The following is a 23,571-nucleotide window of genomic DNA, read 5'->3' as shown; positions in this document are numbered from 1 at the left end:
CTGCAGACATGGTAACAAATCAAATCACTGGGGGAAAGACGAGTTAAATTCTCACCAGACACCGGCGGTGGGCTCTGCTGACCACTCGCACTGAGATTTGACATTAACCACAAACACAGGGCTGCTTTTCTGCTGAAAACAGCACATTTCCAAGTGGAGAGATCTTATCTTTCATTTTGTATAGATCAGTCCCGCAGCATCTTGATGTATTTATAGTTTTAATACATAACCGTAAATGCCCCCCTAAACAAGGGATATTGCACCTTTAGATTACTGTTATTGCTTTATTGCTCATTGTAGACATAAATTAACAGCTTCCCCCAGCAATGCTGAAAGAGTACAGAATTAGATTACAATGTACATACACAAGAGCCTATTAAGGCATTGCTATTCCATAAAAAGTCTTTATAGTTTTTAAGTGTACACCTATAAGTGTTTCAATTAAAGAACTACATGCTTGCCTAGTAATTGCCCTCCCATTTGAGATAGGGTTCTGCAGCAAAAAAAAAAAAAAAGAAAGAAGCAAGACTAAAAGGTGGAAAATTGGAATATAAAACACCAAATATGAAAGTGCTATAAAAAGAAAGCTAGGGGTTTAAATTATGCTTATTAGAGCCATTTGCATGGCTTAACTCCTGCACTCTGCTTGCTGCAAGGAATCCATTGTTTCTCTGGGCAGAAAATCCTCTCGTTTTGTGTCCCAGCTTCTCAAGCCCTGCAGGAAAGCAGTTGCTGGGATAAAATGGCTCTTTTCGGAGGGCGGCTGCTGCCTTAAGTTGCTCTAGGATGATGGAGGCCACTGAAAGCTGGCCGACGTAACAGAAGAATGAAGTCCAGGCTTGGGATTCCCAGAGCAGCAGCACTACAGCGACCAGAGCCGCATCCCTACCTGTTGGAAGGATGACATCTGGTGGTAGGAAGGGTCAGAGGCCCACCAACTAATTAAATGCAGTAAATTAAGCTGCATTCAACATCTACAGGTGGAAAGTAGAGCTTGTTGTTGACATTACAAGTGGAAAGGAGAACGTTGGTGTGATATTAAAACAGCATGGAGGAAGTTTAGCATTTGTGCTGCGGTCCAAACACTGCTCCACTGGGCAGGGAGAGCTTCCTGCTCCTTTCAGAGCCTCACATGAGCTCCTCTGGTCTCTGCACAACACCTGTGTGTGTGGGCAAACTCATCTGAAAGCTGAGTTGGGAACAGGTTCTGCATCAGCCAACAGCTGTCACAGCTCCTTGGCTGCACAGTGATCAGAGGCTCAGAGTAACGCAGCTGAACCTGGCAGGTCATGGCGAGGGAATTAATGAGTGTTTTATCAGCATCCCTTTCTTGCTTACTTTGAGAGGAAGAGCTGTGTGAATGAGAGGAGACCAGGAGAGCCATGGGCATCAGAAATATAATTTGATTTCTCCTGTCCTAGGAAGACTAGAAGATGTTGGTACATCGTTTGCAGCATTCCTATCTGCACCTCTTCAAGAATTAAAGAGTGGGGTGGAAAGGTAGAAACGGCTAAGACTCGATAAGCAACAGACATTAATTAATGCTACACTGCAATGGAATTCAGCTGAAATAACGTATGGAGGCCACATGAATAGTAAAAGGAAATTCATCATGGTTAATGTTATTACACTGAATGTCAAAGGAAGCAGCGATGATTTGCCACTTACTGTGTAATGTAATGTAATCTAAATGCAATTTTGGTTGGACAGCCTTGAACATCCATATTAAGGAGAACTGGTAGAAAAACCAGGATTCAGTGCTACTCTGTGTGTAAACCATAACACCACTAACTTAGGACCAAGCCAGCTTATGAGCGACGCATCTGTTTGCCATCACACAACCAACACAAATTTTAATGGTGCGCTATATTTTTCCTCCCTTCTTAAGGCTAGGAACAAGACTCAGACATGCACATTTAGCAGGCCAGGGCCAGATTCCAGTACAATTTTGGAGTGACCTGGAGTGACTGTGAAAAGACACATCAGCTGTCAGCATCTGATATCTGCTCTCTATCATGCATTTGTCATTGTCCTTATTGACAACCTCTCAATTTGCAGATTTTCAAGCTATGCCCAATGGAGGCTGAGCTGCCTGCCCAAGGTTTAAACCCACTTGCAGTCATCTGGTTGTTTCTAGCTCTAACTTCCATGGGACCCTAAGAAGTAACCAATGGATTGAGAGCCATTGTTTTCTGTTAGAAAACCTATTTGAGGCTGAGAATCAAAGTGGGATCATTACTCCAGAGGAATCTATTAATCCCATTTATCATCTAAACCAAAAGTGCTTTCCCTATGAGGTGACATCAATGCCAGGCTTTTCATGATATTTCCTCAACACAAAAATACTGAGGTTTTCTGAGTTTAATACTACTTCTGACTGCTTAAAACACCCCAGAGCAAAAAACACCAATGTTACATCTACAAGACAAAGCAATCAGCAAGTCCCCTTACACACAAAAACCCTTCTGCAAGGAGTTGAACACGATTTATATTGTTCTTCCCCCACCCAATTACACGTTAGATTTCAGTAAACAGTCCTCAGTAACAGAACACCACTCAACATGGTTTGCTAAAACCTTATTAATTTTCTCTGCTACTTGATACTACAACTTCCAGCATCAGAAATGAGATTCCATAGAGATCAACAGATACGTTATCAATCTAAAACACTGGAAGCCACAATCACTTCCTTCTGAAATAGGAAAAAATACAGAGAGATATTTAAAAGTAAAAATATGTGAATGCAGCGCAACAGATTCCAATCCTTAGAAAGGAGTGGAATAACACTTGCAATTTATTCCACTGGAGACCCACATGTCATTCCACTGCTGTTTTGCCACTGAAATAAAAGCACTGAGCATTTCATTAACTTAAGCTTCCATTTATGAAAAGAAGTAAACTTACATATCTTTTAAAAGACTCTGAATGGTTACTTATTTACACAGCCCTGGAAGCGTGCTAGGCATTTCATCTGCATACAAAGCGAGCATGCAGTCTAAACAAACAACAAAACAAACCAGCAGAGAAGGGAAGGAGAAAATCTCAGCATCATTTGTGGCTTGGCACACTGCCTTATGCTCTGCCACTCCACCCACACGTCCACCCTACTTGCAAGGGCTCTGCATCCATCCCAACACCACTTACCATAGGAACCAACACTGCTTTACACCAAAACAAGAGCGTGACAAAGGACACCTCAGGGAGTGCAATGAGAAGACTTTGCTCAACTGCCTCCAGGCTTACCCAGACCAAGGGAACACTGGAAGTAAAGAGAGGAAATCAAGGCTTCCTTTCCCCAAATAAGACTTTTGTATGCTATAACTCAATGGAAAGCACAGCAGCAACAGCAGAGTGACATCAAACAAGGGCTTGCTCAAATACAGCAATCACAGGCAAAAAAAAAAATAACGGAAAGAAGCTACTCACCTTCAAAAGGCCTCAGATTCACAAAGAACTCCACAAAAAACTCTTGCCACCCCCTACCAACCCTTAAATGAGGTGTGGAAAGGGGTGGATCCTGAATCCTGCCTTTCTGGTCACCCAGGTGCATTGAATTGCTTGCACCTGAGCTCCCAAGGCTTGGCCCTGCCTTCCACCAGGTGCTCCATCACTGCTTTGGGCTGCGACTGAGTATTTCCACTACATATGCACACATAGCAAGATTAACCTTTAGAGTTTCCAGATATACAGCGTTTTGGTCATTAACCTTTAGAAGGAGCTTTCACTTAATTAGTCTGACTCTGTGCACACAGGTTCCCAACTCACAGACAATGCCCAGCAGCACTTTGTGCAAATACAACCCTCACAGAAGCCTTGAAGTTGGCTTCCATTCCCAAAAGCTTTTCTTCTTCCCACCCACCCTATTGTATTTGATCAGCTGAAGACCAACTCAGCTGATTCCTCACACACTGGATTAAGAATGAGCCCTTTACCCGCTTTTATTCGCTAAGAGTTTGATTTTCTCAGTCAGAAATGAGAGCACAGGCAGTGCGAGGCTGCAGACACGAACCAGCTCCAGTTTTTGCATCTGCAGCACGAGTTTATGTGCTTTCTTGGCTGCTTTGCTGATGTCAGTGACAGCTACAGGCACGACAGATTCTTTGGATAAATGATGGGGATGCAAAAATCATCTGCATGCTAATTGTTTCAAATCTCAGCAATTACATTTAGGATCTTCATAAAGTAGACAGGGCTTTCCGTGACCCTCATGCTCCTATCTGTGGAAGGAACTATCTCACGTCAATGTTCATTACAATACAGATTGATTCTGGTCTATTAACATACATAGAAGAGAGATGGGGCACATCCTGCATGCACACAGGTGGTGCTGGGTGTGAAACACCAAGTCAAGGGCACCTGCTGGGGGTCTGTGATGGAGAAGTGCTCCCACAACAGATACTGATAAGCAGTGCAGCTCAAGTTCTTCCCAAATGAACCCAGACCCCCCCATCTGCACACAGAGACAGAGCCAGCATCCCCACCCGGTGCTCGGAGCTTTGTGGCTCACCCATCACCAGCTGTGCTCTGCCAGATAACCGAGGCTGTCACTTGTTGGTGCTTAAAATATTTACTAGCACCCGTGCGCCCAGGCAATCTGCCCCTGCCGTGTGCCTGCAATGCAAATGAAGAACATTTTTGCTCCCCTCCTCGTTTAATTGTTCTCGGTCTCATCCCAGAAATGGAAAAAGGAACTCAGTGACCACAGAAAATGAGGTCTTTTTCTTCCTTTCCTTTGAAGGAGCTAACGAGAGCCAGGGTGACATTTACCGAATAATTAAAGGCAACACTGATGAGCGCAGTGGTTGCAATTTTTCTTTTCAATCCCAGAACCCTTTTTAATCTGTGTCATCTCTGGTCACCGGCTTTACAGCTGTGACAAGCGATTTTTACAGGAACACCATCAGAGGTTGTAAACTGTAATGCCCTTTTTCTTTCTCTGTCCTCGTTGTTTCATACCTGTAATTAAACAGCGTTATATACATATTTAAAAGACACACACACAAAAAAATCAGATTACTGTAAAAATCATCCCTGCGCTCGCCACTACAAACTTTAACAACCCTGCAACCCCAGATTTGGCTACGGCCAACCATACGAGAGGAGTCATTACTGTAACTAAATTAGACCGTTTGTTTTCTTTCCCTCAAATCGAATTGCGTAGGAGCCGCTTTATTGCAAAACAGACATTAAAATTCCAGCTAGACCTCAGAGAGAAAGTAATTTCTATTTTATCAGCACTGTAAAGCTGTCTTTATGTTCTGAAGCAGGAAATATTGCAGGGATATTTATAGCTTCAGCACCAAAGCCAGTTTGAATAGAAATGTTACTGCGGTCGGCAGAGCTGTCACATTGCTCAGCGGAGCAGGGAATTTTAGTGAATTTGTGAATTACTGTTTCAGTCTTGACAAGTCTTTCAAGGAGGTTGGTGTGTGCGCGGGAGCTGCTTTGAGGTTTTGGGATAACGATTAGAAACTGGGATCACCTGAAGAGGAGATGTAAATGGTTCCTGGGAGACAACCAGGTCCCCCCTTACTGAGGGCTGTGGCTCCCAGTCTCTGCTCCCCTCTGCTCTTCTTTGGGCTCCATGAGCACCGAGCTGCTTCTCTTGCAGTGCTGGCAGCCCACACCTTTTGCTTTTGCCAAATCTTGCCATGAAGGACTGGTAAATTTCCATCACCTTTGGGGTGCAGGCCAGGTTTCTGTCCTGTTCATTTTTGCCATCGTCCTCTATGGGTTTAATACTGCCAGGATACAGAACTACAGAATCATAGAATGGCCCGGGTTGGAAGGGACCTCAAGGATCACGAAGCTCCAACCCCCTGCCACATGCAAGGCCACCAACCTCCACATTTCATACCCAGCCCAGGCTGCCCAGGGCCCCATCCAACCTGGCCTTGAACACCTCCAGGGATGGACGGGGCGTCCACAGCCTCTCTGGGCAGCGTGTGACCACGGGAACCATAATTGATTTAATGAGCCATTTGCAGTTTTACTGTACTGCCCCTATGTACTTAGACATGCATGGCTTAACCTTTGAGACAAGCATACGCTATGGCAGGATCAACCAGGTAATACAGGTATACAGATAAATAAACTGATGCACGATGACAGCATTCATCTTTGCAAACTTTCTGAGCTGGTGGCAGAGGAAGGAGAGCGCCCTGGATGTTCTGCAGCTCTGTGACCACCTCAGCCTTTGTAATAAAGGAGGATTATTCCCAGGCAACACTGGGAGAAACCACAAAACTAATACTCTCAGTCTCTGATTAAACCCATCCATTATCACATACATGGTAATGGATTCCTTCAGTGATCCACAGTGAAAGTATTGCAAACGCGCTGCAGAATTTAGCCTAACAAATGTTCCCATCAGGTTGTAAACAAAATAATTTGTATTGTTGAGGTATCTGTGCCGCTTTGGCCCAAGAACTGCTTGGAAAGTCAGAACTGAGCTTTCTGCTGCTGTGTCACTGCAGAAGGACGGTGGTTCTCAGGGGCAGCTGCCCTGCAGACACATGGAGCCCTATGGAGGGGCTCCTTCCCTGCCAATGGAGAGGGCACAGCAGTCCTGCCTGTCTCAGACCACAGAGCAGAAGCACTTGGTGTCTTCCCAACACGATCCTTAAAGCCTTCATCCCAGTCAGCTCACTCCCAGGCAGGCCTTGCCTCATGGAAATTGACTTCATGAAAGTAGAGCTAATAGGGGAAATCATTAACAACAGAACAACCTGCTTAGAACATTTAAGGTGCATGGAGATCTGCAAACCACTCAGGAGCTCGCAGGCACCCACGTGCCTCTCACTGGTGGTTTCTCCCTCCAATATAAGCCAATAGGTTTACAGTGTATGTCCTTCTAAAGAAAACAGAAACAGAAATTAAATAACTGGACCCATCAATAGCAGACAGCACCTCAACAGTGGAAAAGGAGCAGAGTTGCTGAGTTCTTCCTTTGCGGGAAGGAAGGAACCCCTGATGGAGCACACATGCTGCCCCCTGCCCAGGGTCAGAGCCATTGAAAGAGAGCCAGGAGAAATGCTCCAAAACATTAAGGAAACAAAGATCGAGAGCTGAAGTTATTTCTTTCATTATTCCTATTGTGCTGTGTTCAGCTATACCATAAAAAAAGTCGGACAGCAAGGAGCTGGAAGAAATGTTTCAGTTAGGATTGAATACTTAAATACGTATTTTAGCACCTTTTGCAAACGGAGAAATCTCAGTTCCCAGCAAAGGCTCCAGAGCACAGCTTGAGTCTCATTTGTCCCTAAGACTCTTTATAAGAAATCTGCAACTCCTCGGCCAATGATTTCTTGGTGTCCCATTGCTTTCCTTATTCACATCACAGCTTAAAGCAGCAGTGGGAGCTTTCATAGAGCCCAAGGGTCCCCTGCAGGGGTACACAGGTGCTCCCAACCTCCTGTCCTTGACACACTGGGCTTCTCATTGGGCTTTATACAAAACCCAGCAGCAGCCTGGGTTTTGTACACACCCAACAAACACACATCAAACACAAACCCAACAAACCAGCTGGACTTCGTTCACATTGCTTCTACCTGCGTGCAGGAGAGGATTTTGCTTTGCTGACAGCAAAGTGCAAGGGCACCACGAAGATGGGATCTGCATACAATAGCAGTGCGTTATTTTCTAATAATCTAAGGCAAGTCGCCAAGACCACAAACATTATGGAGTTTCTGCCACTGCAAATGAGAGACAGTAGCTCTCTCTGTAAGCTGGGTAGTTTATCCTTAATTGGAATTTGTATGTAGTGCATTGCTCTCTCCCCCACATCTATAAATAAAGCTGGTGTTTTGGCAATTACTGATGTCTGCTGTCATCTCGCAAGGCTGGGTTTTTGATGAAGCATGTGGTGTTATAGGCTAATATTTCTCATTTCTATCGTTCTCTAATTCTGTTTCTTTATGGAAATTGAGCTATAGTTTTATGCACAATGATTCTTTTAAATCCTCCCCCCTTTCCTTCTTCCATGCTGGAGAAATAGGGGGTGGGGGATATGAGAGATGGGGAAAGGTTCAGGTGAGTGTGCACCATGGAGAAGGGAGAGAAACAAAGCTCTGGGCCCTGGGGTGCCCACGTAAGGGCCAGAGATGAGGACAAACACCACAGGGATGCAGAGAAGCGTGCTTTGAATCTCAGCAAGCAGCACCTATCCCTGACCTCAGACAGGGCCACAGCTGCATTGGTAAACATTATTTCTGATCGGCTTCTGCTCCTCTCTGAGTTTTGTTTGCTGCGTGATTTGCTTTTTGTTTCAGCTTAACCTTTCCCTCCCCTTCACCTTTCATTCCTCTGCTTCTTCTCCATCGCTCCCTTTTCTCCCATAAATCTGATTATTTGTGTATTCATCTCCCTATGTTCCACATGAACTTTCCATCTGCCTTAAAATTCTCCTGTACTTTCCAAACCCCCTTCCCACTGAATCCCACTAAATCCCACTCCCATCAAAGTTACCTGCAAAGCAACCCTCATCATCCTCTTCTCCTAAATGATTTTACTCTTTCCTGTGTACTTGTCTATTTAGGCTGCATTTCACTGCTTATTAACATCACAAACCCACTCCAATTCTCACCAAAGTCGGCACAGCCTCCCTGTGCTGCTAATAGGTGCTGAAGAAGCAGCAGAAGCTTTGCACCTAGAGCTGATAACTGCCATTTAGAGCTGAGGGCACTCCAGAAACAACAGGATCAGGCCTGATGTGTCTGCATAGCTAATGCAATCAGCCCCAGCAAAAAAAGAAATGCGGAATCAGTGCCTTCTGCTGTACCAGGCCTCCAATGGACATACGTTCAAGGATGCTGATAATCAGTAGTTTGAAAGGAATTAGCTGGCTTTTCATTCTCTCCTTCTTTCTATGCCTGCTTCATGAATTTTCTCTTGTGTTTAGTAGACCCATTTATAAAATATAGATTCCTATTGATTCCCAAGGAGAATGAACATTAATATACTCTAGTGTCCATCTGTTTTCTCCCTCACACGGCAGAAAAAAGATTTATACGACTTTTCTGGGTATGCTGCTGACCTGCAATTGAGTCAACAATCAAGTCACACTAAATTAAACAAAGATATATTTCTTCTCCTGCCCTACAGAGGAACACAGCACACGTCTGTCCCTGGGGAACTCGCACATCTCCTCCTTTAGGGTAAGGGAAGTCAAATTCATTTGGGTCAGAATGAAATCTGGACGTGAACAAAGGTCAGCCTTGAAATTGGTCTGAGTCAGCTCACCTGCACATCTGGATGCCATTTAGCAAAGGTGGGTTGATGGCTTCAGGGCATCACCGATGGGACCTCGTGCTCAGCTGCATACAGGCATGCACAAATACCCAATACACATAGCACCCATGCAGATACATATGTGTATGTGAAGACACATTTATTCCACCCGTTTCTACAGATGCCCTTCATAATTAGCTGAACGATTCATCTTTAATAATGACCTGTAAGCTGGTTTGCTTTCCCCAGGTTCAATGAGATTCTGTGTCACAGAAAGAGCTTTGAAGAATGAAAAATGAAAGACACCACAAAACTTCTCGAGATCAATTGCTGTAATTATTCTTTGAATAATTTTCCAGCCATTATTCAGGCCCGGTATTTACATGAAAGGCTACTTTCAGGCCAACCAGAAGATCTCCAGCTTCAGGATTTTTACAGCTTATTGTATAAGAAAGATTTAGCATTGCACCCTCAGGAAATCCATCTGTAGATTGTTGCGAAGATAAAGAAAAATATAAGTTCCTTTAATCTGAATGTCCTTTATCTGCTACTCATTACTGCTCAATACATTTTCCAGTAAGCTGGTGACAGTGACAGACTCGATGGCTTACAACCACACCACTTCTTTTCCCTGTTTCCAGCACTGACATTTACAAACTGCCAAGTACCCTGGACGTACGGACTAGAAAGTAGATCTTCATCCTTTTTGCATTAATTCAGGGTTCAGAGTCTCAGTGCACTGCCAAGGGAAGGGATAACAAAAGGGACAGTGAGAGGTTCATACGCTCATAAATATGTGACAGGCAGTCTTGTCTTATTGCTCCTTTTAGCACGCTGTGCTGCTGAAATTGATAGTGTAATATAGACTTTCTCCAACACACACTGAAAGCCATCACCGGGGCGTTCATTTTATCAGAGCTAATTTTTATGCTGACAAAAATATATATATCAGTGAAAGGCAAAATGTGAACTGTTTGCTGCGGCATTAATTTTAAACATCTGGAATGGGAAATAGAGATGCAGATGTTTTGTAATGAAGACAGGTTACAAGGAAAATAAAATATATTGTGTGTTGCCATTGCTCGTTAATATAAATTGACATCTGCTGAGTCTGGAGGTAAACTGTGTTCTCCTGCCGTCCAGGCTGGAATAATGCTCCATCTGCTGTGTTAATGTGGCTCAGCATCATTTGTCCCTTAAGTCACCCTTGATAAGTACAGACCTGGAAAGACCATTTCAGATGATAGGGAGGTTATAGATGGGACATACCTAAATATCTCCTTACACTGCAAGAAAAGCTGCTGAAAAAAAAATACCAGCTTTGGCTGTTGAAGCCATATTGGGAAATCTCTCATCCACACGCAGCTTTCACATTCAGATGCTCCGAACATAATCCTGAATTTATTTCCAAAGGAGCTGTTTAGTAGCAGACAGTTGGAAGCTACAGAAGTCCAAGGCAAAAAAAAAAAAAATCTGCTCCAACCTATTACTCTCTCCGGCATATAATGGGCACAATGAACCCAAATGCGGATTTTTCACACATGGATGCAAACTCTGCTAATTCCAGCATTATTTTTCCTTCACAACCCTGAGCAAATTCATGGGCTGAAACTTGTCAGCTATAAAAAAAGGGAATGAAACCAAAAAAATCGCCAGCTAGTTTGCCTATATCCACCATATGTGAGCGTACAGATGTCTAAAATGGGAGAAGCAAAGGAGCTACGTGCTTCGTGTTTGAGATATTCTGAGCTCAGGGTGCTCCTGTCTGCAAGGAACTCAACTGAAGGGTCAGCCCAGCCTTCCTTACTCCTTTCTGATACCCGAGGATCCCTTGTTGTTGGAGAAGATCTCCACACAGACCTGGTCCACAATCTAAAATGCCACGGTGGCTTTTTCCTTTCCTCAGTCGCTTTTAAAAATTGCTCTCTGATTGAATCCATGGGGATGATGAAGTCAAGAAAACGTGCTCTGCATGCTGAAATGCTCAAATAAGGCTGCATTAAGGACAGGACCGGCGTCGTGTGAGGAATTTGGTGGCACGTCAGACATTTCAAAACACGAGGAAAGAGAAAATGCTCAAGGCAACTCCTGGAATAAACCCACAGGGACCCAATGAGAAACCGCCACCAAATGAAAGCATTACAGGAAAACAGATGGGGAATAAGAGAGGAACATCAGAAAAATCAAATGACATGTTTAAAAGGGCAAAACATCAATATCACCCGGAGAATTGATAAAATGTTTCATTTTAAAGGATGCTGTAAAGCAAAGAAATCATGAAATGCATTATGAGTACAAAAAGGAAAGAATGCATCTACCGTTATATACAGTTCCAGCACCCAAGAAATTGGATTGCCTTCTTAACAGTGTGTCTATGTACTTCTGTCTACATATGCACACACACCAAACATGAAAATTAATGACTTTTTCCCCTTTTCTGAATCCTCAGCTCTTAAAAATATCATTTTCACGCTTGTACTGAACTTATCGTTGCGATCTAAGAATTAATCACCAATTACATAAATAATTGATTATCACAATCACTCGCAGCACACTATGATCGACATAGCTAAGATTTTAACAAAAGAATCATTTGACAAAAGTCTCCTTTTAATCCTTGACTTTTTACCATGATCTTCCTGCGTTGCTCAGAACAGAACAATGGTGTAATCAGGAATGAGTCGCATTACGGACCGACGCTTTTTTCTCACCTCTCACCCATTCAATGCCTCCATCTTCTCTTTTCTTTTTCTTTTCCTGATGAGTTCCATCATGTTTTCAAAGAGTAGATGGAAACGTAGATATAATTTTGGAATAATTGTGTGAAATCCATTGGTCACGAAGGAATAAAAAAAGGAAAGAAAATCATACCATTTTCTCTTTGAAACTCTTTCTCCAAGCTCTTGGGTTTTGATCCAAAGTGATTTTTGAGCACTGCGGTCTTGAAGAGAGGTGTTTGCAATGTTCTCTGCCACAACCTCTATCACCTTGGAGAGAACTTCACCAAAATGGCATGGAAAGAGCTTCCAAAGCCATCACCACTCGTTTGCCACATGTGCTACCAGAAATCTTTGCAGGAAAGAGTGCAAAAGCCTTAGGAGGACGGTGCTCCCATGGCGCTAAGGAAGGGCTGTCTGCCCTTTTGTTACGTGGTACACAAATGGGTAAATGAGCAGAAGAGCCTTTGCAACATATACATAAATCCATGCTCTTGCTGCAACGCACTCTCTTAACTCCTCCTGTTTGGATTGTGGTTCCACTTTCACCCAAACATGATGATTGAGTGCTCTTTAGAGCACAGCAAGAAGGATTGCCCTAATAAGGCCCCACCACTGCGGCATTCACACGGCGAGCAGAGCAAACAGACTCCATGGAGAGCTCTGGTCAGGGTCTGCTGTGCACCCATGGGTGCTCTGACAGTGATCCTGTACAGAGGGGACCTGAAAGTAAAGCATAGGAAATGTACAGCCTGATGGCAGAGTGCAAAATAAGGCCTTTGCTGCTGCCCAGCCTGCCCGGGTCTCAGAGTAGCCGGAGGATTGCATTCTAGATGCATAATAGATGAGATGTAAAAACTAATTCTAAAACCAACTATTACCATGAAAGCATTTCACTTTACCTCAGGATAAAGGCTGCTTTTCACATCCCTCCTGAGCTGCTGCAGAGCAGAGCTGAGAAGCCTAGCCAATAATTCATAAAGAATGCATTAAAAGAGAGATGTACCTGCAGCTCTCATAAACACCTGTGTCAGATGCCCAGCATTACCTTGCAGCCATCCATCACGTATTGAATCACAGATGAGCAATCATTGACCAACTGGTGCTCCTGCATCTGAGAGAGGCACTGAAATCCTGTTTGCCTCTGAATTATTAAAATATGGAAAGTCCTAAATTGATTTACAAATGGGACAAGCTGTAAATCTCCACATACATGTGTGCATCTCCTGTTCAGGTTAAGATCACACAGCAAAGAAATAGGAGCACTTGAAATAAGATAATGAGGGACAGAAAAGCAAGTCTGGCAGCCGAAGATGGGTCAATACAAATCCACAATAACAGAAGGAAACGACTGCTTGTTTGCTTACAGGAAAACCATGATGAACTCCATGAACCCCTTCCAAATTTCCCTTCCATTGCACGCACATTTCTACATGTGTTCACATCCCCATTTACCCTGTAGTCTCGGGAGTTTGGAAACGAAAAGGGCACAGATTGAGCCGCACAGGCACAGCATCTTGGCTCAAGGCAGCAGCACCTCATGCTGAAAGGATCCATTTCCAGCTCCCAGCCACTGCAGTCCCTCTATCTGCACACGCCTGACTGATATCCTGCATTATAGAGCTAAGAATTAATTTCAAAAGTACAATTCCAACACATAAGCCGTGCTGCTTGTTTTCAGATGCCATCATTTAGAGAATGTTCAAGGGAATTGTAAAACAGGATTCACTTTATGATGTGGATGAAGTTGGCACTGAATTCTAAACGAGCTGGATACTGCATGCTAAATTGTGTCAGCAACACCTCAGTGAACAGAAATATGAGCTTTTCTCTGTCTCCGAGACACCTCTCCTTGCGTGATACAGAGAGTGGCATCCTTATCAACTTAGACAGAACAGACTAGATTTTATGACAAATCTGTCAGTTGTGCGGGGTTTGAGATACATTTCCATCTGGGTGTACTTAACGGGTCTAACAGGGATGGAGTCTTTCAGATCTGTATTTTTTTGGAGTTGTAGTTTATGTAACGTATTAAAACTATCTGAAACATTATTTTTTCCCCGTTCCCCATAGAAATCAACATTCACCGGAGCTCTCACAGCTGAAAGCAGCAGTTTCACAGTCCAATTTCCTTCCCCATTCATTGCAGAGTGAAGGTATCGTGCTCCTCTCACCTCACACACCTGCTCTATCAGCTGTGGCAATCACATAACAGTATGAACCAAGAGGAAAGGTTGCAGTTCTGACCTTAAGAATTTCTGAAACCAGTGGTCACAAGTGAAGGAACGGAGCTGCAATGAACAACTTCTAATGGCCCAACCATGACTCCCACAGAGCTCTACCTCTTACAGCTACACACACACTCATGCAGCCCTGGCAATCAGATGCAAAGCACCCAAATCTCTGTATTGTCTGTATGGCAGTATTTGCAATATTCCATATACTTAGGATAAGAGAGAGTGCCAATGCTAAAAATATCCTTAGTGCTTGTGAACTAACCCTATGTTTACCCAAATTCTCCTTTCAGTGTCTCAGGATTGGTGCCCTGCTCAGCTGTGCAGAAGCAATCAAAATGGTACCTTGCATCCGTCAAAAGATCTGAGAGCACAGTCAGTTGTGACTTTTGAAGTTTGTGCATCCAGCCATGGAAAGAAATAGGTGATTGCATCTGGCATGAAAGTGATAGATTTTCTTAGGGAGGCTTCACCCTGAAGTAGCAGGATTCGAGCAAATGATAAAAGCAGCATGCTTACACTTTGTTTCATCTCTTCCTCTTCTCACTGCAGCTTGATAGACCAGACTAAGATGTGACATGCTTACATTTCACTACCATAAGCACACTCTCCATACAGTGTCACTTGGGCTTTATCCACTGCAGAGTAAAGTCTTAAGAAGAACACACTTCATTATATCTCAATAAAAGGCAGCACGGTCAAAATAGCAACTGCCAATTTGCAGGACAGTGTGGGCTCCAATCCGTCTGTTATTTATGTTATAATGGAAATGGGATGGAAGAAATGACAAATAAGCTTAGCAAATACGATGAGCATCCAGACGGGAAGGCATTATCAGCAAACATTCATTTAGCAGAGGCAACTACTGCTGCTACTGCCTGGGTACTGTGTTGGACAGAACACGAGCTTGGAACAGGAATAACTCAAATGAACACACAGAGAAGAAAAATGATGAAGGAAAATATCCCTGGCGCGGCTGCATATGGCAGTGAGTGCTGTGCCAGGACTGGGATTCCTTCAGCCACCAAGAGAAGACAAGCACTGCATCCAAACATCATGATTAAACTCTCTGAACGTCCCTCTGGGATCCAACAAGAATTAGGAAATTGGGACTTCGGCTCTTGTATGAATCACAGAGCGGCCTGGGCTGGAAGGGACCTCAAGAATCATGAAGCTACAACCCCCCTGTCACAGGCAGGGCCACCAACCTCCACATTTCATAGCAGCCCAGGCTGCCCAGGGCCCCATCCAACCTGGCCTTGAACACCTCCAGGGATGGACGGGGCATCCACAGCCTCTCTGGGCAGCTGTTCCAGCACTTCACCACTCTCAGAGCAAAGAGCTTCCTCCTGGCATCCAACCTAAATCCTCCCTCCCTCAACTTAAAACCATTTCCATGAAGGAACGTATCACTTAAAACCAAGCGCTGTGTGCTGCTGCTGCTGCCTTGTCTGGACCAGAGGAGAAGAGGAAAGAACACTGCCCCTAAGGTTCCTCTGTGGCATGACCAGTAGCTGGGAAAACAGGGACACAACCCTCAGCTGTTCCACTTGCCTTTCAAGACTTATGCTTTTGAAGTTTATCTTTTGCACATGTACATGGGCAGGCACTTTCTCTACCAGAAGCCCTGGGGTAGTGACAAGGACTAGCTTATACCTGAATGCGACTCAAAAGTGGGGTTCCTCTTCCGTCATGCAAAAAACCTTCCTTAGAGCAGTGATGACCCAGCACGAACGAGCATCAGCTTGCAGCAGGTGTGCTGGCAGAGCAAAGCAGGAGCAGGGCTGACAGTCAGACGTGATGTTGTGATGAGAAACACAGGGAGGGACCACACTCAGCATTCTCATGCACAGCTCTGCTGACCTTCCCCAGCCAAGGGCAGCCCCTGTCCTCCTCCTTCCTTGTCCCCAGATTGATGGGCATGGCTGTGCACACAAAGCCTTCATCCCAAGTCCAATTCAGAATTCTGGTAACACCGTCTGCCCTTCATTTATATTCCTTCTCCTGTCAAAGTGACATTAACGAGCATAATCAGAGGGGGGCTTTGTGCCAATTAACAATTTCTCGTTAGCTTAATTAGGGGACACATGTTTTTAATCACAGCTAAGAATGTGGAGTGATTGAAGAATTGATTCGGAGCTTTTGAAAGCATCACTGTCAGTGTAGGGAATTTAATTCGGCAGATGTGGTTAAAGAAAGGGAGCAAAGGCCGTAACTGACTGGGGCTCAGTGAGCCTAATAGCAGGCTGGAGCACAGCGAACTGCAGTTACACCAGTAATGTTTCCTTATTATCACCCATGGCTACCAGGTCTACTCTGAGACATTGAGAAACGTGGATAAAAACACCACCAACACCTCTTAGATTGACATCCGTCGCTTTGCAGTGCAAATACACAACGTGCCATGCCTTCCTGTCCTGTCAGCAGGACAGACAGCTTCCCAGGCTTTTCCTCCACATTTATCCCAACGAGATGGATCTCCTGTTCTCTGTAATTGAGAAATGACCTGCGTAAGTGCAATAAATGACCTGGATGACAAATATGTTTTTTGGTGGGCATCACAGACCATTAGTCAGGAAAGTAGCCTTCCCTTACACGGATCCTTGCAAAGCCAATTCGCATTTTCCAGTCGTGAGCATTGGAGCTGAACCAAGTCAGCACCAGCAGTCCCAGGTTCCATCCCTCACTGGAGCAGATCCCACAGCCCTGCAGTGCTTTGCTGCATTTAATGCTTCCTTCTTGCAGCCCTTTGTGGTTTTCACTGCTTTACACCACCCAAAGCCCTTGGCACAGGGCAGGGATCCTCAAAGAAGTGCCATTAATCCTATACATTTACTGTGCTAATATTAGGCCACTTGATCTGAGCAGGTACTTCGGGATATCTTCCATGCCTGGACTCTTTTTTTCCCCTTACGAAATGCCATCAAACTGAACTATTTCATCCTAAGTCAGTACTAAAATTGGATGTTAAATGCTATGAAATATGATGTTTTCTGTGCAGGCACAATGTGTCTGTGGGCTGCTGGGCTTAGTGGTTCTCAGGGTAAAGGAAGACCAGCTGTGTTTTCCTCCTCCTTCCCCTGCTCCAAAATAGGAGTTTGAGAATTAATGTCCTCAATTCAGATGATTTTTACCAGCACACATTCGGAAAGCAACAAGCACAAACTTGGCAGAGCTTTCATTTAGTAGCGTTTTGTCATCTTTTTCTTACCCTGCCTTTGGAAAAAAACATGGGAATATCACATACTTCAGCATCCACACAGTGTGAGAAATGATGACATTTACTGGCAATAGTATATATAGGAATAAAGGCCTCAAGGTCTTTGATAGCCGCTACAGTATTTATGCAAGTGATAAAATGAGTCGTTTCAAGCAACAGAAACATATGAAACAAGAACCTGACAGCGTGGCCTTAACAAAAAGAGGTTTCTCCTTATGCAGCTGGGTCAGCAGATCTGAACCTGTCCACAGAGCACACATCTGGAATCAGAAGCCAACTTCTTTAACCTGGCCTTCTGCTTCACTGGCCACGTCACCGCCTCCTCTACGGGGAGTTGGAGATTTAATGGCTGCCTAGCATCAAATACACCTGAAAACAAATTATGCTACAAAATTCCCTTGCCTCGACCTTGTGCTGGCACTCACTCTTACCACTACCATTGGTGCCATTCTGCATGGGTGCTTTAAATGACCGCACACAGCTTTGGGTGATGGATGCTCGAGGACCTGCAGCTCTGCTAAGTGCCTTCCTCACCCCACGCTGCAGCAGCTAGGAGCCAGGTCTGATATCTCAGTGCCTCTACATTCTGCACCCACAAGACCATTCCTCCATCAGGAACCAGCGCCAAGCAGCTCTGCTTTGGAGCACACAACGTGCACGACAGACCTCATTTCTTCCCTTTGATATTATTAGCTTTTTGAATATTCTCCTTCTCCCCACCCAAAATAACAAGCATTGTGGAAAGGTTAAGGTCAGAAATGGATGGATTCCCTACGTTAGCAGACTGGAAATATTCAAAGGATGAAATCAGCACAACCAAAGCCAGCTCTAATAGCTTTCATCTGTTCTGTTTGCCTTCTTTTGCTAATCTAACACCCGTGTTTTCGTAGAAGAGGAGTTAAACAACTTTTTTTTTTTCTTCCTCCAGACTTATGAGTAATATGTAGCAAATCTGGAAGATCACTCATGCAAACAGTAGCTTTCCAATTCTCAGAAGCATTCATCTTCAATAAAAATTGTATGTGGGATTTTTCAGAAATGTCGGAGCCCTCATGTAAACGCAGCTATTGATTTCATCTTTAGAGCAGCAATGTAAGATATATATGCAGTGTCAAAGTTGCTGCTAATGAAACTTATCTTTCCCTACTCAGTATTCTGCTTATTTGCCGGTACAGAGAAACTGAGGGAAGTTGAAAATTATGCTGCAGTACAAGTAGGTGATGTATTACAAAAGATAATCGTATTTTACAAAGCATCATTCATCCTAAGAGATCCCAAACTGCTTGTGAAATATTTGCATAGCCACACATTTTCTAATGCAGTGGCAAAATGAAAGGAAAAAAAAAGAAGAGAATATGAGAATTTCTCAGTGCCTGCACAGAAGTGTTCTCCAACCCTGCTCTAGTGAGCTTTGGGCAGGAGCCCTCATCCAGGGACAGGACCTTCGTTGTATAACATTGCAATGGTTTAAATACACTGAGAGAGAGCCCCAGTTTTGGTGGCCATGTGTAACGTTGCAAGGATGCTGTGTGCTTCCTTAACCCTAAAGGTGAGGTGACCCATCCTACCGAGGTGTAATCCTTACAGCAGAACGTCATCCTCCAGCAGAACGACGTCTACCAGACCTGCTTTTGTATTCCAGGCTCTTCTCTCCTTCCCACCTATCTGTGCAGAGCCAGCTTTTCAAAGTCAGTCCGATGATGTATTACAGCAGACAGTTGCATTTAATACAGCATCATGATCTCTGAACATCTTTGTCACCCACGCAATGCCAGCACTATGGCAATATTGATGGATGCTCCCCTGAGGCAGCACTGAAACAGCCCAGGAACCCCTCTGATGCGCAGTGTAGTTTATGGGGTGATCAATCAGAGCAGTGGGCTGAGATCCCCAAGCCTGGGGGCACAGCACACAGCAGGCAGCTAGGAGGGGACAAGCTGGCACCTCATCCTTCCTGTTTGCCATGGGTCTACAGCATCAGTGGGAGAAGAGAGAGCCCTCTGGATTCACACACACAGCATTTAACCACCTTCTGCCACCTGGAGAGGTAACATCCCTCTGATTTGTTTCAGGTTCTACATTACTGCTTTTCATGCAGACGTTTGAGGGCAGCCTACAGTAAAAGCTATAGCACTTCTCAGCTCCTTTCCGCAAGGCAGACAACACTCCTGGGAAGGTCAGGGAAGCAGAACTGCAGACCTCCTGCAGGCATCTATCTGAAGTAAATCAAAGACCATCATCCACAAACACGGAGCGCACAAAGGCTCCAGCCCAGCAAAGTCACTGCAGGGCTTTCCTTCAGCCTGCTCACACCTGCCTCTTCCACTGCTTTCCAGAGCCAGCGGTCACCTAAGGATCTGCTCCACAAGCAGAACTTTTCCCAATCTGGGTTACTCAGCTCACCCACTCCACAAGGAATATCCCACCAGCTTCACCCTCAGTGACCCCATTCACCCTCCATTCCATTACAGCTCAACTGCAGCAATTTGGACCCACCTGCAGGCATGGCTCCGCACCGATTACCATGCAGATTCCATAAATCCTGTAAGCTGTCATGATTAATCGGTAACAGCAACTTTAAGCACCTGCAGTTTGGAAAAACAAACAAGCAGTAAATTAGGGAAGCTTACATCTCATGCCTGAGTCACTGCTCCCATGCCATTTTTCTTCATTATAACTATTGGTGGGTTTAGTGGGTTTTTTTTGGGAAACCTGTGATGCTAACCAGAGCTGTATTCAAGTACTATGTCAAATGGTATCATCATTATCAGTTCCATTCAGAGGACGTGGCTAAGAAAGTAATGGCCAGTTGATCTATCACAGAATCACAGAATGGCCAGGGCTGGAAGGGACCTCAAGGATCACGAAGCTCCAACCCCCTGCCACATGCAGGGCCACCAACCTCCACATTTCATAGCACACCAAGCTGCCCAGGGCCCCATCCAACCAGACCTTGAACACGATGAGATGGGATGGGATGGAATGGGATGGGATGGGATGGGATGGGATGGGATGGGATGGGATGGACGGGGCATCCACAGCCTCTCTGGTCAACGCAGGTCAAGGAGAAGCAATGCACTGGGGGTTAATGAGAAAAAATTATCTGCTATCGTGGAGCTGGGATGTCAGGTGAGCCTGAAACAACAGCACTGCTGGGCCACCAGCCTTACACTGAGCTGAAACTCACTGGGAAAAGCACAGCTTTTAAAAACATTAAACATAATAATATTTATAAGGAATGAAATTCGTTCAAATATTTGTAGAATACAAAGTAATTAGGGGCAAGATTAAGAAAAAGAGGGAAATTATTAAACAAATAAAATGACGATAAACAAACACGGCTCCCAAAGAAATAAAAGGATTATGGCAAAGCGTGCCTGTGAAAATTGATAAAAAGCCTTATTCATAATTTCCTCTCCATCCATTAGGAGCTAGTCATGCGGAGAAATTACGAGGAGCTGTAATATTTCAACCTGTATTTTTAAATAGTCACTCAAGTTAATGCAAAGCAGATGGAACGGACCATATTTTCCTAAATTATGCCCATTAAAATTTGTAATTGGGAGTTTTTAAGCTCGAAGACTGCAGCGTAGCACAGGTCCCAGCCCCACGCGATCCCCTGGGCCGTGGGCTGAGCGCAGCTCCTTGCGCAGAGCATGGCAGAGGTGTGAAGGAACTGCTGCCAGGATGCAAGGAAAGAATGTAAGGAGACAGCTGGGCTGTGAGCACTGAGCTCCTTCACACCAACAAACCGCCCGTCTGCTCCCTCCCCATCACAGCACCCAGCAGCCGTGCCGAGAGACGGATGGGGGCTTATGCAAACTGCTGCTGGTGTCTGGAGAGCAACTGAGTGCATGAGCATGCATCCATGCACCGTGTGAGCGGTGGGCTGCGTGGTTTCCTCTGGGAAGCTCAGCCCAGTTCGGATGGTTTCAGTGTGCAGACACTTCTGCTGTTCCATTGGGGTCGTGCTGGTGTCACTGCACGGTGCTGTGCCCCTGCCCTCTGCACCAAGAGGTTCCAGAAGCACGCCTGGTGCAAAGCAGACAACAGCCATCAGTATTACTACATCTGGGAGAGGTGTGCAACATGCCACCGTTCCCTGCAGCACACACCAGTTGTTTGGCAGCTTGGGTTTGGACGAGGTGAGAGGGGGAGTTGTTCTTCCCTGCGTTTCTAAACACTTTGCAATCAGAAACTCCAAATTTCTGTTCTGCTTCCAATGTTGCTGGGCTCGTTTTGTGATGTGTAGAATCGCTGTGCTTACGCAGCAAGGCGCTGAGCACTGCATGGTGATAAATGGAGATGGGCACCATGGAAAACATGAACAGAGGTGGGGGACAGGGCTGAAAGCAAACAAGCCTGGAGGGACACACGAGGTCTCCAATGAAAAGCAGACTTAAACATGCCACAGTATTTCCTACTGTTTCTATCAGGAAACCCCAGACAGACCCCCTCTGAATGTTCAAAATTCACTGAAGATCGCCATGAGAGCAGAGCCTTATCAGCAGGGACAGGTTTGTTGGTCACCACAGCACTGCTCTGTGAATTGTATCTCAATAGTTCACCATGCTGAACTGATGTAAATATCTCCCTGTTAATCTAATGGCACTTATCTCAGCATTCTTTTTTGGGGGGTTAACTTTTCTCTAGTTTCAAATCCATAGAATCATAATCATAGAATCACAGAACGGCCTGGATTGAAAAAGGACCACAATGCTCATCCAGTTCCAACCCCCTGCTATGTGCAGGGTCACCAAACACCAGACCAGGTTGCCCAGAGCCACATCCAGCCTGGCCTTGAATGCCTCCAGAAATGGGGCACCCACAACCCACATATCCAATATAGCTCTTCCTGCCTGCTGGGCCAGTTTTGATTTTATTGCTTTTGCATTTGTGCACATTAACTTCTGCAACTTGAGCAGAAGGCTCTGCTCCCGTGGAGGGTTGGGCACAGCAGTTTTTGGGACATGCTCCTCCAGGATACTGCTTCTGCTCACCACTCCAAACCTCAGGCTCCATCTCAGTACTGTCCTCCAAGCAATGCAATGTTACTCTGCACAAGTCTGGGCTGCAGGCAGGCAGTGGCAGCTTGGCTTTCTGACCTGCTGGAGAAGCTCTGATGTGAGCAGGTTGGGCAGGTTGGCTGCGCTCGGAACAGAGCCCGAGTTCAACCCCGAGTTAATCCCGCAGCCAGCAGCCAGTGAGTCCCCTCTGCTGGGATAAATCCTCAGGCACGGAGCCAGCAGAGCTGCGACAGCACACACTGACTGTGAATCTGCTCAGATGTTTCCAAATAAATAACAAAACCCACAGACAGAAGGCCGGCTACGTGAGCGCCGAGAGAGAGGGAGGGAGGGAGGGAGGGAGGCTGCATGTGGATAAATCTGGAGGAAAAACGCGAGGTCTGCAGGGGTTTTTGATGGATTACGTTGCATGTTTGAACATAATACACATTAAGGCTGGAGACACTGATGCCTCGGATGGTGTGAAATTCCATCTAACGTGGGTTGTTTGCCTGACACAAACATGTTTAGCACGAGATGGAACAAAGGCGAGAAAATCGCAGCAGTTTTTGAGTGATGCTTGAAAAATTGTTTGCTTCCCCCACCGCCCCCTCCTGCCCCTCTCAAACTGCTTCTTTTTTTCTCCTCCTCTAACCTCACACCTCTCCCCCCTTTTCTGGTAATGGCTTAGTAAATAATTCAGAGAAAAAAAACAAGAACCAGAACTCAGCGTAATAAAAATGATGTCTCTATCTGCTGTTGAGGCGCATCGTGCCACTTAAGTAAGACAGATGGGAGGATATGCTGTACTTTGCTTAGTAAACTGCATTGAGAGAAACTGAATAAGCCTGAAATTAGAGCAGAGGGTGAGATGGGGGGAGGCAGCAGTACAGTGTTGCCTGACAAAGATGCAGGGAGAAGTAATTTACTCTGAAATGACAGTTTGAAGGGGGAAGAAAAATAAACACACAGGAGGGAGCTTAGACTCATTAGCAGCCCAGCCCCAGTATCTCATCATTAATAATAATAAAGAACCCGGCTGAACCGGTGGCTCACAGTAACACTCAAGTGGCTGGGTCTCCCTGTTTATTTAACACAGAATAACTGGTGGAGCTGAGGGAAGGTGGATGAGGAATGGGTCGGTTGTGGGGTGGGAGGTGTGGGGT

At 45.1% G+C, this 23,571-nt stretch overlaps 1 protein-coding gene across 8 annotated transcripts in view; it reads right to left on the bottom strand.

The window, feature by feature from the left end:
- The window catches only part of PLXNA2 (plexin A2), a 341,299-nt gene that overhangs the window by 186,428 nt on the left and 131,300 nt on the right, over positions 1-23,571 (bottom strand). For all 8 annotated transcript variants that reach the window (XR_008210153.1, XM_052698228.1, XM_052698229.1 and 5 more), the window contains one exon: positions 19,896-19,984. The gene's annotated coding sequence lies outside the window, so the exon portion shown is untranslated. The remainder of the gene's footprint in view (positions 1-19,895; positions 19,985-23,571) is intronic.

Source organism: Tympanuchus pallidicinctus, unplaced genomic scaffold, assembly GCF_026119805.1.
Source record: "Tympanuchus pallidicinctus isolate F22 unplaced genomic scaffold, pur_lepc_1.0 scaffold32, whole genome shotgun sequence".
NCBI lineage: Eukaryota > Metazoa > Chordata > Aves > Galliformes > Phasianidae > Tympanuchus > Tympanuchus pallidicinctus.
This window is presented reverse-complemented; position numbering and strand designations above follow the sequence as displayed.